This window comes from Ochlerotatus camptorhynchus, unplaced genomic scaffold (assembly GCF_037179485.1).
Source record: "Ochlerotatus camptorhynchus isolate MF236.1 unplaced genomic scaffold, CSIRO-AGI_Acam_v1.1 ptg000379l, whole genome shotgun sequence".
Classification (NCBI taxonomy): Eukaryota; Metazoa; Arthropoda; class Insecta; order Diptera; family Culicidae; genus Ochlerotatus; species Ochlerotatus camptorhynchus.
Window position 1 is genome coordinate 3,913,191 of NW_027040867.1, and position 15,795 is coordinate 3,928,985.

Below are 15,795 nucleotides of genomic sequence, written 5' to 3' on the forward strand. Positions count from 1 at the left end.
CCAAATTTTGTTTCAACAGAAACTCCCAAAGTTTCAAAAACTTTGGTTTCAAATGAAGAAAGTATTTTGTGTTTGATTCGTCTATGAATAATGATGGCAACGCCACCACAGGGTCCATCAAGACGATCATTTCTATAAATTAAATAATTTGAGTCATTCTTAACCTTATGGCCAGGTTTAAGGAACGTTTCAGTTATAACGGCAATATGCACGTTATGAACTCTCAAAAAATTAAATAGCTCGTCTTCATTATCTTTAAGAGATCGAGCATTCCAATTTAAAATGTTTAATGCTTTAAAATCCATTACTGAATTTTAAAGTCATGACAATATTATTAGCAAATTTTACTCCAGTTTGAATAGCATCAAACATGGAGTTAGATTTAAGCATATCAGAAATCATGTCAATTAATGAATTCTGTAAAAATTCCATTTTAGGAGCAGTAATGCTACCTAAGTCAAAATTGTCAAAATTTCCGTTAGAACGTTGGTTAGTATTTTGATTTCTACCCGCTGCAATAGCAGCATAGGTAGCTCCATTAACTCGCTGAACATTGTTAGCAGCGAGGGGAGTAGGTACAGATGAAACATTTGAAGCAGGGGTGATATTTGTACCTACGAATGTAGAATTTGTTCCTCGCTGACCGTTGTTAACAGCAGAGGAATTTGTACCTGGTCGGAAACGTGGAGCGTTTCCTACCTGTCGGTTAGAACGAGATTGTAGGATCGCTTTGCGAGTCTTACATTCCCAAAAATTGGATTTGTGGTTTTCACCACAATTTGAACATTTAAATTTCTTAGGATCTTCCTTCACAGGACAGTCGTCCTTTGCGTGAGAGGAATCACCACAATTCATGCATTTAGCTGGCATGTAGCAATTTTTAGTTCCGTGACCCCATCCCTGGCACTTACGGCACTGAGTGAGATTTTGGGAATTTCCTCCAGTCTTCCTGAAGTGTTCCCACTTCACTCGGACATGGAGCATAAGGCTAGCGTTTTCTAAGGCCTTAAGATTGTTTAGTTCACTAGACTTGAAGTGAACTAAATAAAAATCATTAGAAATCCCGTTGCGCGAATCGCCAGGACGGGATTTCATTTTCATTTTGATTACTTGGAGTGGCACAACTCCAAGTAGTTTTGCCAGTTCATCTTTGATCTGATCCAGGGATTCACCACTGGGCAGTCCTTTCATGACAACCTTGAACACACGTTCAGTTTTGGTGTCGTAAGTAAAAAATTTGTGCTTCTTCTCAGTAAGATACTTGAGAAGACATTTAAATCCGTCCAAGGTTTCAGCCAAAACACGGCATTCACCCCGACGTCCAATTTGTAGTGAAAACTTAACTTTTACGAAATTCAAAAGTTCCATGCGAAGAGCATGGAAATCGGTAGTGGTTATCACAATAGGGGGAATCTTTTCCTTCTTGGCATTAAGCCGGGAAAGTTTACTAGAATTTTTCTTGGATGATGGATCATTCTCATCATCCGTGAGCAAATCAAATTGATTACTCAAATTAATTTCTTCAGAAGGGGGGTCAAGAGTTTGCCCCTTTCTTTTGCGTTTAGGCGCCATGGCGGCAGTAAATTTTTTATCCAAATCGACTTCCAAGCAGATTACTATAAGAATCTGAAGGATCGAAGAGGAATTTTCCAATTCGATATCCAAGAAGGATTACCTCGGGTAGGGTCCAAACAAGGATCGAAGAGGAATAAGAGGAGTTGAACAAGGTAGAAAATTTTTTACAGGTTGAGCACTGAAAAGTGCTGTTTAAATTTGTTGTAGCTTTAGGTAGTAGTAACACTTCCTTAAGCAAAAAGCAAATAGATCCGCACGGCAAGAGAGCACGATGCGGACTGATTCTTCAGATGTTTCTTCCAATCTACCTTAGGAAGTTTCTGCCAGCAATTCTACCAGAAATTTATTTCGTCTTCTTCAGGAAATTTGACCATAAGCCAAAGATTTTTTTTTGTTCGACTTCTAATGGAAGGTTTTACCGAGCTTCTTCTGGCTTTTCCTGGAAATTTACTTCCGATTTCCGAAACTTTTCCGGCTTCCTTTGGATGTGACATCTGATTTTTTTCCGACAGTTTATTTAAATTTTCGCCACAAGTTTTTCAATTCGTGCTTTGGAAGTTTCTCGGAAGTTTTTCCAACTTTTCTTAGAACTTTCCTCGAACTTAATCCAGGAGTGCTTCTTTCGTCTTTCCCTGGATGTTTTTTTCAGCTTCATTCAGAAGCTAATTCAAACATTTCCCGAAGTTTTCTTCCGGAATTTTCCGATCATAGTTCAAAAGCTAAAATTTTGCTTTGATTAACGGCTTTCTCAGTCTTAAAACACTGCAACGACTACGATGTAATCTGCCCGATATTTCGGCCATGGGTTGTGGCCTTTTCCAAGGGAAAATATTGTTTGTCGTTATTGTCAATAGTTTAGTCACCGACAAACCGACATGACACTTAATTCTGACTTTTGCCCGAAAATCGTTAACAGTCGATTTAAATGTGCAGTGATCCGAACTGTCAAAACCATACGATTTTTTGATCTAGATAAAAATATATCAGAATAGAATAGATCAGACACGAACCAATTCATAACTTTTGAATGAGGTTAGCTAAATATTTCCCGCGAACACGGAGCCAGATGTGAGTAGTGTGCTTTGGTCAGAAATTTTATTGCTTTTGCTATGGTCATTCATGTCGGTTTGTCGGTGGTTTAGTCGTTGTTGTGACTGATTTTCCATATTTTGGATTAATTTAATGATATTTAATTGAAAAAAACTACTTGGTCACAATTTCGATCATCATTTGAGGACAACGATAATTTTAAAAATTAAATTAAAACATTAAGGAGTGTTTTAAGACTGAGGAAGCCGTTAAACAAAGCAATTCCCCTCAAGTCCCAGTCGTCACCATTGTTAAAAATGTTGCTTTCAAAAACGGCAAAAATATAAAATTAATTAAATAGTAAATACCGATCTTTTAATACCTTCGATACCAATAAGCTTTAAAACAATCTGGCAACGCACTTCAAGTGTGTGACACGTAGGAATTATCGCCGACTTCGGTTATTTTTTACCGAAATCTGAACAGCTGAACTGTTCGGTAAAATTTATGCAATTCAACTCAATTGCTTTTCAGCTACTTGGAAACTAAATCTGAACTAAAATGACAAGATGTGATCTTTTAAACAAGGTTGACCATGTTTTGAAATAATTTCAAATTCAATAGCCTTTAAAATTAAGGTCAAAGTTTTACCGAACGTTCAGCTGTTCTGATTTCGGTAGAATTTACCGAAAACGGAAACAAAATCTCAGTGTGTATGTAATGGCTGTATTATAGATACTTTTTTGAAGTTTGAAATGCTGTTCATAAGTCTCATAATCAGTGGCGTCTCGTCCATATGTGCACCTCGTGCACTGCACAGTCTCAAATTTTCAAAGAGTAAAATTTATATTTCATAAAAATTAAGAGACAAAAATTTAATACTCAATTAAAACCATTTTTGTCCGCCCTATTTATTGGTTTCATATGGATAGTAACTGAATTATCCACCACATCACTGGATAGTAGCTGAATTGTTTACCACATCGCTGCTCAACCTCCGTTTTACCCACCACTGAAAGAAATGTACGTAAAACAGAAGCGAGGCATAGCGATCTTGTTTTCACGCACGGGCACGCTGGGATTTTACCACGTGCAAACAACACTCTTTTTGGGCTTCTATGGCGAATGAGCGACACAAAACAAGCAAGAAAAATATGCCTTCGTTCTACCAAAGCCACCGCATGCTAAGTTCTCCCATTCTGAGCACTTATTGCACTTATGCTTGTGCACCAGAAACGCTCGTATTAACGCTCGTTGTATATGTATTGAAGTCCCGTAAGCATAATTGCCGCTGTGTTAGTGTTTATTTTGTGCACTTCTATCTTTGCACAGCTTAAAGAGAAGAGAATAAATTGGCACGTATAGGCTACGTCGCATTTGAGTTTCTCTCTGAATTGATTGAATCTTGGAGAGCCGTAATTCGTTGTATACCTACCTACACGCACACATTGAATTTTTAAATTTTTAAATTTTGTCACTACCATGTCTGCATTTCATTCAGTAGCCTCAGAGCATTGATGGAATATTGTTCATAGCATAGTGCAAAATTAAATAGGAATCATGGAATAGGATATTGTTGATGACCTCCTGAAAAGACCGTTTGCCAGAAGGTGAGTAACGATGACAAATATCATAAACATGAGACTTAAAAAGAAAATCAATGTTTCTATGCAAGAGTTAGCAAAACTGGTATCAGAACTGTTTCCCATCATCATTTCGTTTATTTTTTATGCAGGTAGGGTAGAGAACTACTTCGGCCTAATCGCCCATTTTGGGCCTAACGAGCAGAAAACTTCAAATAACTCCATGATTTCAGAGTTAACAAGTCAATTATGCGTTTGGAACGATACTTTAGTTAATAAGCTACCGAACGAAGTCAATGAGAACGCGTGGTATGAAAGTTTGCACCCATTATTCCCAAAAACAAAAGAAGCGCTCCGACCGAATCCATTTTTATCTTCATCTGATAGGCCGAAGTGAATTCATTGGCGTTTCAATTGCGTTTCAATGCGTTAGGCCGAGTTTAAAATCCGTAGGCCGAGTTTGGCGTCAAGAAGCAGTGTTGGACTTTTGACAATATCTCAACGATTGGTTTCTCGTTTTCAAATCTTATGGTACGTACGGAAAGGTAAATAAATTTGGAAGCCATCAGTGATAATAACACTCCGTTTGCTGCTAAGCTGATCTAGATTAAGAAAGACTAAGTGCGGGTTGTGCTTAATAGGCCGGAAATGGGGTATTTAACCCTACCCCCGTCGAAAGATTTGTATCCCATTTTTTTTATTATGCATCAAAATTGGCTTCTACTGTTACAGATAAAATATAAATAAAATAGGTGCACAACTAGTGAATTTTCTCACGTGACGCCACTGCTCATAATTATAAAATTTATTAAGTTACAGGTAAATTATTCGAATTCATAGATTGAGCTAAGAAATGCTATTAGATAGCAATGAAATCTACGGAATAAGAGTTGACTACTCGGATTAAGAAATTTTTTGAAGAAGATCAAATTTTTAAGATTGAGAGCTACGCAAGTGTTTCACATTTTTTAGCTTATCGATTTTTGACTTCAACATGGCGTATTTAGAAGATCTTAGATTTAAACAAAAATATGATTCATGAACTTAACCAAAACTTTAGGATACTTTTCTTCAAGCATAGCATTATGAAGAGAATGTCAAATAAATTTAGGAGGAGAATCGCAGAGGAATTCTAGGAATAGTTTTAAAGTAATTCTGGATAGAATAACTAATTAAATTTGACTAGAAATTCATGGTATTTTTTAGATGTATTTCAAGAAAATGTTAAGAAAAACTTAAGATGAATTCCAAACTAGTTCTGAAAACTATTTGTTTGTTTATTTGGTTCTACATCAACGGACTGGGTTTAGTCCTTAATGATGGATTAAGCAATACTAGGAAATACAATATAGTCAAGGAGTAACAAGCTGCAAAGTCCGTGAAGTCCAACTTAATTCCTAATTCTTAAAAATATATCACGGAATCTCTGACGCAGCGTCTCGCGTGCCAAGTGAAAATCAAATAAGGAAGCAACACGATTAAAAACCCTTTGTAGCCCATTGATAGCACCATACGAACTATAGTTTGTACGACGAAAAGGTATCCTCAGCATTGCGTTGTTACGGAGTGCTTGTGGTTGAACGTTAACGTCGATTTGTTGTAGAATAGAAGGACAATCGATTCTGCCCTGTAGAATGTCTGCCACAACAAACAGGGCCCTTGTCGTATCTCTTCGACTCCACAAAGGATCCAGGTAAATTAACTGACACCGACTTTCGTAGCTTGGAAGGCAATGAGGATCCCTCCAACGCAATCGTCGAAGGGCAAACCAGGTGAATCGTCGTTGAATAGACTCTACTCTTTGTAGGTATACTGTTTTGGTAATTGGGATTCCATACAGGACAGCAGTATTCTAACACCGACCGGACGAGGGAGCAGTAAAGCGACTTCAAACAGTAGATGTCCGTGAAACTTTTAGCTATCCTGAAAATTAAGCCGAGCGTTCTGGATGCCTTGTCGATCACGTACGAGATATGTTGGCTGTATGAGAGTTGACAATCTAAGATGACTCCCAGATCCTTAATGTGATTCACACGATGTACGTCAACGTCTTCTAGGATATAACTAAATGTAATTGGATGTTTCTTCCGTGTGAACGTCATTACTGAATATTTTGTTGGATTTACAACCATGCGGTTCAGTTGGCACCAATTAGCAAAAGCGTTGAGTTGGAGTAGGAGAAGGTGGCAGTCAGCGATGGCTCGGAGATAGATTTTCATGTCGTCTGCGAACGACAGTCGTGGACCGTCGAGGACGAAATTGACGTCGTGGAAATACACAAGAAATATCAACGAGCCGAGGTGGCTACCTTGCGGAATACCCGAAGTAGCAGGGAACGAAGGAGATCGGCAGTCGTCGATTGCAACTTCCAACTGACGATCAGATAGATAGGATGCGAACCATCGTAGCTCCTACTGCCGTCTATACCGAGCCTATCCAGTTTGGCGATTGCTATAGGATGGTTCAACTTGTCGAAGCCGGCTGATAGGTCAGTGTAGATGACATCTGTTTGCATATGGTCTGTCATACTCTCCGTAATGTACGAGGTGAGACACAGAAGGTTGGAAGTAGTCGACCGCCCTGCCATGAAACCATGCTGGTCTTTGCTCAAGTGCTGCTTGAAGTGAGAAACTAATGGTTCCATAACGACCATTTCGAACAGTTTAGATATGGCACACAACGATGTGATGCCGCGATAGTTGTCGATGTTTCTTTTGCATCACTTCTTATGCACTGGAAACATCTCAGCTGATTTCCAGCAGGAAGGAAACACCCCACTGGAGAGGGACTTTTCGAACCGAAGGCAGAAAGGAGCCACCAGGCTATCATCGATGTGTTGCTTGAGAAAGACGGAAGGAACTCCGTCAGGTCCAGGCTTAAATGAAGACTTCAGTTGCGAAGCCGCTCTAGTTATCATAGCGAGGTCGATGTTGATAGCTGCCAAAGATTGACCAGACATTGGAACATTACTGGCTGCTAGAGAAACGTGATCGTCAGGTAGGTTCTTATCCGAGAATACACTCACAAACTTGGTTGAGAACAGACGGCAAATGTCCTGAGGGGATGATGGGGATTGTGAGTAGATGTATATTCAAAGCTGATCTGGGCTGATAATAAAATGTTATCCTAAGCACATCACCACGTATCTCTAGAACTATAAGCATATCCATTAAGAATACAAATCTGCTCCTAACATTTAAAACGAATGCTTATTTTTCGGTTACTTTTTGTTTATTTCACGAACACACGTCACCAACGCCAGCCAATGACGCATACAGCCGCATAACACTAAAGCTGCTGTACTGTCAAACAGAATCACACAGAGACAGCGTGCTGTTTACGGCGATGCATGCTTTGCCGCCTGGTCAAATTAAGGTAAACTTACACTGGTGAAATGTGTAGCATGTGTAGCATATATCCTGCATTGTAGCTTTATAGACGATTTAGACATGCAGATGACAATTTGACTTATATTCAAAAGATCCGTCAATGAGTGAGGCCGTCCCCATATTAACACCACCATTTATGTTGGGGAAACTTTATCCTACCTGATGTTGGTGTTCGCTTGCGTGGGCGAACTACGAGTTTCGACAAATTCAAGAGCCACATGTGAAAAGGGCATACAAGCTTTTTGTAAACAAACCTTTGTATGCCCTTTTCTCGCCAACCGAGGGTCGCCCACGCAAACAAACAACATCATCGAGAAGGGTAAAGTTTCCCTTATCCGGCGATGTTGATGGTTTGCGTTCGTGTCATATGGGTGGCGAGAAAAGGACATAAGAATGTTTGTTTACAAAAAGCTTGTATGCCCTTTTCACATGTGGCTCTTGAATTGACGTTTGAATCTTTGCTTATGGATATGACTATTTGTAATTCATTCTTGACTTTACGTAATATCCTGGAAATATCCTGGTGTAGTAATGTTTGATATTACCAATAATTTTTTGAAGTAACAAACAGTTTACTGCTATAACCGATTTATTTTGATGTTTACTTTGAATCAAACAATTTTCAGTTGCAATTTTTTTTTTTTTTGGTTTTTGCATCCGAATGCCTACAAGTAGCTGTCTCAATGTAAGTCCGCCTTTAGGTGCACGGGGATGAGCAAACAGCAAAACAAGAACCACATTAGTACGAATGGCGGGAGAGTGAGTGTGAAATGCCAAACAGTAGAGATAAAGAACAAAAACAACAGCAGCTAAACGGAACGGAAGCAAGCTATGGGAGAAACGCGCTAAACATCGAACGAAAGTCAGAGAGAATATTGTGCCGTCCGCCCATAGCGATTGAAAAATTTCCATTTCTGGCTTTTCCTATTCGATGCGGTCTCGTTTTTCTTGCGATTGGATTTCGATTGTTTGCCCTGCCTGACCAGCAGTGTAAGGGACGCTGGAGATTGGACGTATGGTGCGCGGGGGCGGGTTGAATTTAAACTGGAAAAAAGTACCGTTTGTTGTGTTCAAGCAGATGAAAGCAGCCCAAATATTGGCCGTTCGTATTATGTCTCTTGAGATGAGAATAGGTTAAAAATAAACAAAAATCACTTCGGACATTTGTACTTATGCAAAGTGAATGCGCGTCATTCCATTCACATTTGTTGCGCTTACTATAATAGAAGGTTGATCACACGCAACAAACTTGCGTGTGCCAGGTTTAGGTTTGACGTTTGAGTCACTGCCTCAATTAATACGCATTTATACTTCCCATACATGTAGACCATTGCCATGTGATTTATTGTTTAAAATAAGTTATCCATTTTATTTAGCTCGATTGTTAACTATACATTCTTACAGTGTGCACGAAAAGTTATGTTTTATTTTGAAAATATCGTAAAACTACCAACATGTGTTTGCTCTTTCCATCCCACGAAAGAAAAAAAAAATAACGTTTTCCTCTGCTTGTTTTTTTGTACATAGGAGTGTTTATGCGTTTATGGGCAGTAGCTGGTGCTCAATCTCAATAGAGTTGACGCAGACTTATCATGTATAAACGTGGAAATTTTTGTCTCATTTAATTTTAAGCTGATAAATCTCATTCATTCACATTGATTTCCTTTTATGTTAGATTGTCGACTAAAAAATCTTTTGTCATTAAAATTCCAAATATGTATAGCACGGTGTCTCTGGTAGAATAACATGATTATAAAAAATCTGTTTCACTGAAACACCCACCGAACGAAATCTTAGGTGTCCCTCTTTCATATAAGACTAATTTAAAATGCTTCTATCGGGGGTAATTTTTCCATACATTTTTTGCTTAAAACATTTTTTTTTTGCGTGATTTACACTAAAAGAAAATCTCGGGTATTCTTTCGAAAGGACCAATGTAACATTTCCGCCATATTGAGAAAAACTAAGTTGAAATTGTTTTGAAACAATACGTTTAACAACAAATATTTTTGCCTTAGTCAATGAATAATAACGGTGAACACTCAGCAGCAATGGCAAGATCACACTTTTATGTTGAATTACGTGCTACAATATGGGGAAAAATCACATAGGACGTTTTGACTAGTTAAATTTGACTTTTGAATGTTACATTGAACGATTTTTCCCAATGACATAATTAATGAGTGTTACATTGACACTAGATTCCCTTTCACAGATTTCTGAATAAATTATACCTAGCACCGGAAAAATGCCTTTAGAAAATGATCACCAATCATGCTACTGTGTTATCTGACTTATAACGAATATACGTTGTATACGAGTACCCCGAATACAACGTATAGTTCGTCTAATTTTACATTGCAAATGCTATACAAAATTAGACGAGTCATACGTTATATTCGGGGTACTCGTATACAACGTATATTCGTTATAAGTCAGGCAACACAGTAGGATGAATGTCCGAAGTAACAATCTAGCACTCATCATTGTAAACTGTGCATGAAACCATTTTTACCTATGATTATCTTAAATAAATGAAGGTAAATTTAAATGGGTGTTTTTGTAGCATATACAATGATAGGAGATCAATAGTTTGCATCGATTAAATTGATTCGTTCACATTTCACTTAGGACCTTATGAAAATGTACTCGAGAATTGATCTACCACATATCTAATGGATGAAAACCATGTGAATTTCACATAGCTAAAAATCCCACCACAAAATCACATGAATATTATGAGTCCGATGAAATTCATATGAAAAATCATATAAAATTAACGTGATCTCATAAATTTTATGTGAAATTCCAATTAATTTTGTTTATGGATGAAAATCATTTGCGTTTCCAATGGAAGCTACATGAAATAGTCAATAGTCGCTATATTCATAGTCTGGCGGATAAAATTTCGATCTATCAAAAAGCGGAACCAATTCAATATATGTTAGACCAACAATTGAAACGGTACTATCAACTTTTATAAACAAAACGTTGATTATTCTTTCCTCGTCAATCGAACGCAAATTACCGGCATCATCGGATAGGGGAAACTTTCCTCAACCCAAAGATGGTGTTAGTTTGCGTAGGCGAGCCTTGAGTCACGAGAAAAGGTTTTCCGATTACCTTTACGCGAAGACAACATATCAAAAAGACTGACAACTTTGCCAGAATCCAAGCGACAGATACAGTAGCGCTGCGCTTGAGCGAAGGTGGAAGCCACGAATAGGAAAATGAGCAAATACACACACCTTTCTTCTGGGGTTGGAATCATCGCTATACAATTCGATCGGAGCATTTGCCAAGTGGCAGATGACGCTATTGTGCCTCTCATAGCGGATGCATGAGAAAATGGAAGAGTTACCCATCTTCTTGATATGTTGTCTTCGCTTTAAGTCAATTGAGAGAAGTGTTCCAAGGTAATTGTGAAAAAAAACTCTAGGTGAACTAGAAGTGTTCTGAGTAGAATTTCTAAGGTAGTTCAAGTGCTAAGAATAATTTTAAGAGAGTTCTGTGAATTCCAATGGAATCAAGAGAATATTTTTAAAATGAATTTCAAGGAAATTCTTAGGATAATTTTAAGTGAATTCCAAAGAGTTCCAAGCAAGTTCCGAGAAGAATACCAGACAATCGAATTTCGAGAGTATAATTTCTGAGAAGAATTTCTAGAGATTTCCGCGGAATTTCATGGGAATCTTGAGATGAATGCCAAGTAAATTTTCAGAAAAATTAAGAGGAGTACTCTAAGACTAGGATCATCTCTCGTCTCAGCAACTTTTGAAACAATTTTCTAGACTTTGACTATACGTTTAATATTACTTCTGCGTGAAGTCAACGATTTACATAGTTGAAGATGCTTATTTCAAATAACAGACTAAAGTGGTAATTTTTATACGATAGATGAGGAGACGAAAGTATAGAATTGATAGTTCCGTTGCAGTACGGCAGTGTAAAAATTGCATATAGAGAGTAGAAAGCGAGCTAGGACAACTTTTAGGAAGGTACAAATCGGTTTTATCATCTCTCTCATTACTTAACTACCCTGTTGGAGAGGGATGGTGAGGGGTATTCCCCGCCACCACTGTGGTAAAAATTACCGCTTTAATCTGCTATTTGAAATTAGCATCTTCGACTATAATTTTCTAGAATTCACTCTATGTTCAAATAAATCATTGAAGAAATCCAAAGAAAAATAATCTATCTTCCTGCAAAATAACAATACTGAATACTCACTGAGTAGCTTATCCCCTCAGCTTATAAAAGCGATTCTGTGACACTACCCCGAACGCCATAACCCCGAACGCCATTACCCCGAATGCCACTACCCCGAATGGCCATTACCCCGAATGCCCTACTACCCCGAATGGCCATTACCCCGAAATTAAGACAAATGAAAGAACAGCAAGGGGTCAAAAGAAGGGTACATTTTTAGAAGGAAATTTCGTTTTGGAATTTATACTGAATACAAATGATAATTTTTTATTGGAATTTTGAAGCTTGCAAGCGAGCAAGCTTGTTTTACGCGAGAAGCCCGAGAGATGTCGTTCAAAGTGTTATGTCTGTTGTCTGTGATTAAACTCTCTGATTAGTTTCACTTTACTAAATTGATGATACACTACGTTTACTTTTATGGAACTATGTATTTATCAATTCCAAACCATTTTAAAGCTCTTTAGAAAATGACAACCTTCAAGTTTTCGAGCACTTCGTTCACCATTTAAAAAGTCAAAGGGTCTAATATGCAATCCAATTCAATATGCAATACCAGTCGGAAACTGTTAAACCTTATCAAAGAATTGTTCGACCTGAGTCTAGACCTGAGTTGAAGAATTTCTCGTTATGGATTGAAAAATCGGTGCATGGAACGTTGAACTATCGATTACAAATTTATAACATTATTCCACACGTTATTATCCCAAATGGTCATTACCCCGAATCCCTTGCCAAAAGCTATTGATTACATATTTTCCTTATATATTAAAAGAAGGGAATATTCCCTTCCCTTCTTTATCATACATCCAAAGAATAAATTATTTTCTTTTTATATATTCAAAGAAAGGAATATTCCCTTCTTTATCGTTCATCCAATAATTAATTATTTCCTTTTGTTATATTTTCAAAGAAGGGAATATTCCCTTCTTTATCATATATTTAACGAATTGATTATTTTCTCTTTTATATATTAAAAGAAGGGAATATTCCCTTCTTTATCGTATATCCAAAGAATTAATTATTTCCTATTGTTATATTTTCAAAGATGGGAAACCCCCTTGAGCCATTAAGGGGCTGTTCATTAACTACGTAGACAGTTTTTTTGGGATTCTTGACCCCCCCCCCCCCCCCCTTCCCCTGCGTAGACAATTTTCCATACAAAATTTTTTAAATTTGTATGGACCGTGCACAATTGCCACGTAATGAAATGAACAATATTAACATGTTTTATTTTGCTATTCTGGGGGTCACATTGCGAAATCGAAAATGAGTCATGTAACGAAAATGGGGCAGCTTTCAAACGCATATTTCTTAAAACCATGAATGGCAATATAGCGGTGCCGGTGGTGTAGTGGTAAGCGTGATTACCTCTCATCCCAGCAGGCCTGGGTTCAATCCCAGTCGGCGCCGCCGGGATGTTCTGAGGCATAACATCGCTTGATCACGCCTTCCTTTGGAAGGGATGTAAAGCCGTTGGTCCCCGGTCCAGGTGTGGGAGCTGCCTTCCTGGCGTCGGAAGCATTGGTGCTCAGCACGGAAAACAAGATCGACGGAAAACAAATCAAGGGAAAAAAAGGTCATACAATATGTCATTCGACGGAGAATTTATCCAGTTATTTTTTGTGTGCAAATATTTATAAAATTAAGAAATTTAACGATCAAAATAGGAACTTTTCGGGAACCAATCAGAAGAGCGGACGGATAAGAAAAATCTATATTCTCCCACACGTACATAACTTTCCAACCCATGCCTAAAGTGCATGCACGCCAGAATAGAGGAAGAACAACGGAAATGTTCGTCCACAAAAGGTCTGCCAAATCGCTTCCACTATCAATAGCTGTCAGATATTCGAGCTGGGCGAAGCTACGAGGCATCACTCCAATTTGAAAAAGAAGCCAAGTCCGTACTCTCAGGTCATGGTCATGCTCAGCTTTGGTGTTATAGTGCATACGACTGGAAATCAAAACATCATTTCTCAGTGGCATTACGGGGCTTCCAATATAACCCCATGTAATCTGAAAACTTTTTAAATAACCCCATGTAATCTGAATTTTTTTTTAATGGAAACGAGACCCATTCTAGTTTGAAGGCACCATTTAAAGGGACAACACTGTTAAAATTGTCGCATGATATAGTGCAACGTGATCAACCTGAGCCTTCCACCAGCCCTGGACTGGAACCAGAAATTTCTGCTGATGCAGTGCGTAAGAAGGAAATTGAAAAGCTAACACCGAAGAACTCTGCACATTGTAGACTAAATACGCGTATATGTCAAGGATAAGCAAATAAGGTAGTGGAATTAAATTGAAATTACTAATCCTTCCCTCTCTCTCTCTCTCTATATATACAGATCTAAATGATGTTTTAGGTTATTCAGAGGAAAATAATAAACAACTTTACATTGCGATGCACAAGTTAGTGTGCATGCGTTTAACGTCACATATCTCTTTACTTAATTACTTTCATCAAATTGAAGAAAGGCGTATATAAATTGATGTTTTCATCGTTTTTTTTTTCAATAGTATGTAAACAGTATCGTTCATAACCGAATAGAAGGAAAAGCTCAATTTGTTTACTTTTACAACTTACGTCATTTGAAAAGTTTCGCTATACGTTTATGCTACAACATTGTCGTTGATAAAGTGAACATCGAAGCAACATCAATGGTACTTCAATGATTTTCTGCCACTTTTCGCACTTATACTAGCATAGTAAGTTTGTATAGTTCTTGAGCCGTTCCGTCTGTCCTTCAATCAAATGGAACCAAGAACCTCGGAGAACTATGCCGAGCAGCTGGAACAGAAACACCTTTTAGATTTTCCTTCGTACCTGAGCATATCGCTACGAGGTCATGCAGGCAACTCGTGCATATGAATAACACAACGCAAGGTACGTAGGACCGAACATTACGATATAACGACGACAGGGGCATAGCACAAAGAGGTAAAAATCTGCTCTACGAGTCGCTTCACTGTTCCATCTGCTCTTTATGCTTCTCTTCGTGTGTGTCCACATGTGGGTCTCTTTTTTTGGAAGATTCACTGAATTTAAGAAGGGTGTCACTGATGCTTTCTGGTTGGCGAATGAGTAGGGATCAGCATTTGCATGATTTTTCTAGTTTCAGTTTGGAGGAAGGACTATATTGAATCCATATCACACAACAAAAACCTCCTAATTTGTTTTAGTTCATCACATTTAAGATATTGGATATCATTCTTCAAAAGACAGCGATTTCCCTTCGTTAGAACATTAAGGGTTACAATGTTTTCATACAAAACTTGTACACCTCACGGCACAGTCTGTGGCACGGTAGTTGTTTGGCAACACTGTCCAGTTTTCTTTTCGGGTGAACATTTCTCACTCGCGTGAAATGACCTAACCTACATTAGCACACACCAGCCAAACGACTTAAAACGGATGGTGAGTCGTGAGAAGGGGACAGTGAGCAGCCAGGAGCGAAAAGCATCACGACCAGAGAAAAAGAAAAACTACGTCAAAAGGACGCAATTACGTATTACATTCCCTGGCAGCCTAGTGTCCTCCGATTCCTTGGTCCTGGATATAATCATATCCAAATGCGTGAGATCACTTGTATTCCAAATCTCTTCTTCGAGAACATTATTCCCTTCTGCTTGTTTATGGTGAAATTCCACACCCGCGGAGACATTCCCCGACGGACCGAGACAGACAATGAAGCAGTAGCACATTTTTCCACACATATTTTTTCGCACCATCCGGACATCATTTCCGCTGAACTTCACCGTTCCCGCACGGCCCGTTACTGGCCTCGACCGGGGGCCACATTTTTCTTCACTTTTGTGTGCAAATTTAACGCGAAAGCTTGGAAAATAATCTTACTTTTTCAATCGTGACAAAGTCAACAAGAACGCATTCACTCACACATTACAGTCGCTCACTACTCTCTGGGTAGTTCACATCACTCGATCGCGCTGCTAGCCGTTTGCTTTTGGTTTGTACGCACGCACTCCACTCGTCCGTCCGTCGGCTG

The 15,795-nt window shown here is 38.4% G+C and overlaps 1 protein-coding gene across 3 annotated transcripts in view; it reads right to left on the bottom strand.

Annotated features, from left to right (window-relative positions):
* Nucleotides 1–15,795, bottom strand: part of emb (exportin-1 emb) — a 42,316-nt gene extending 26,521 nt beyond the window's left edge. For all 3 annotated transcript variants that reach the window (XR_010518415.1, XM_065232888.1, XM_065232887.1), the window contains exon 1: nucleotides 15,645–15,795. The gene's annotated coding sequence lies outside the window, so the exon portion shown is untranslated. The remainder of the gene's footprint in view (nucleotides 1–15,644) is intronic.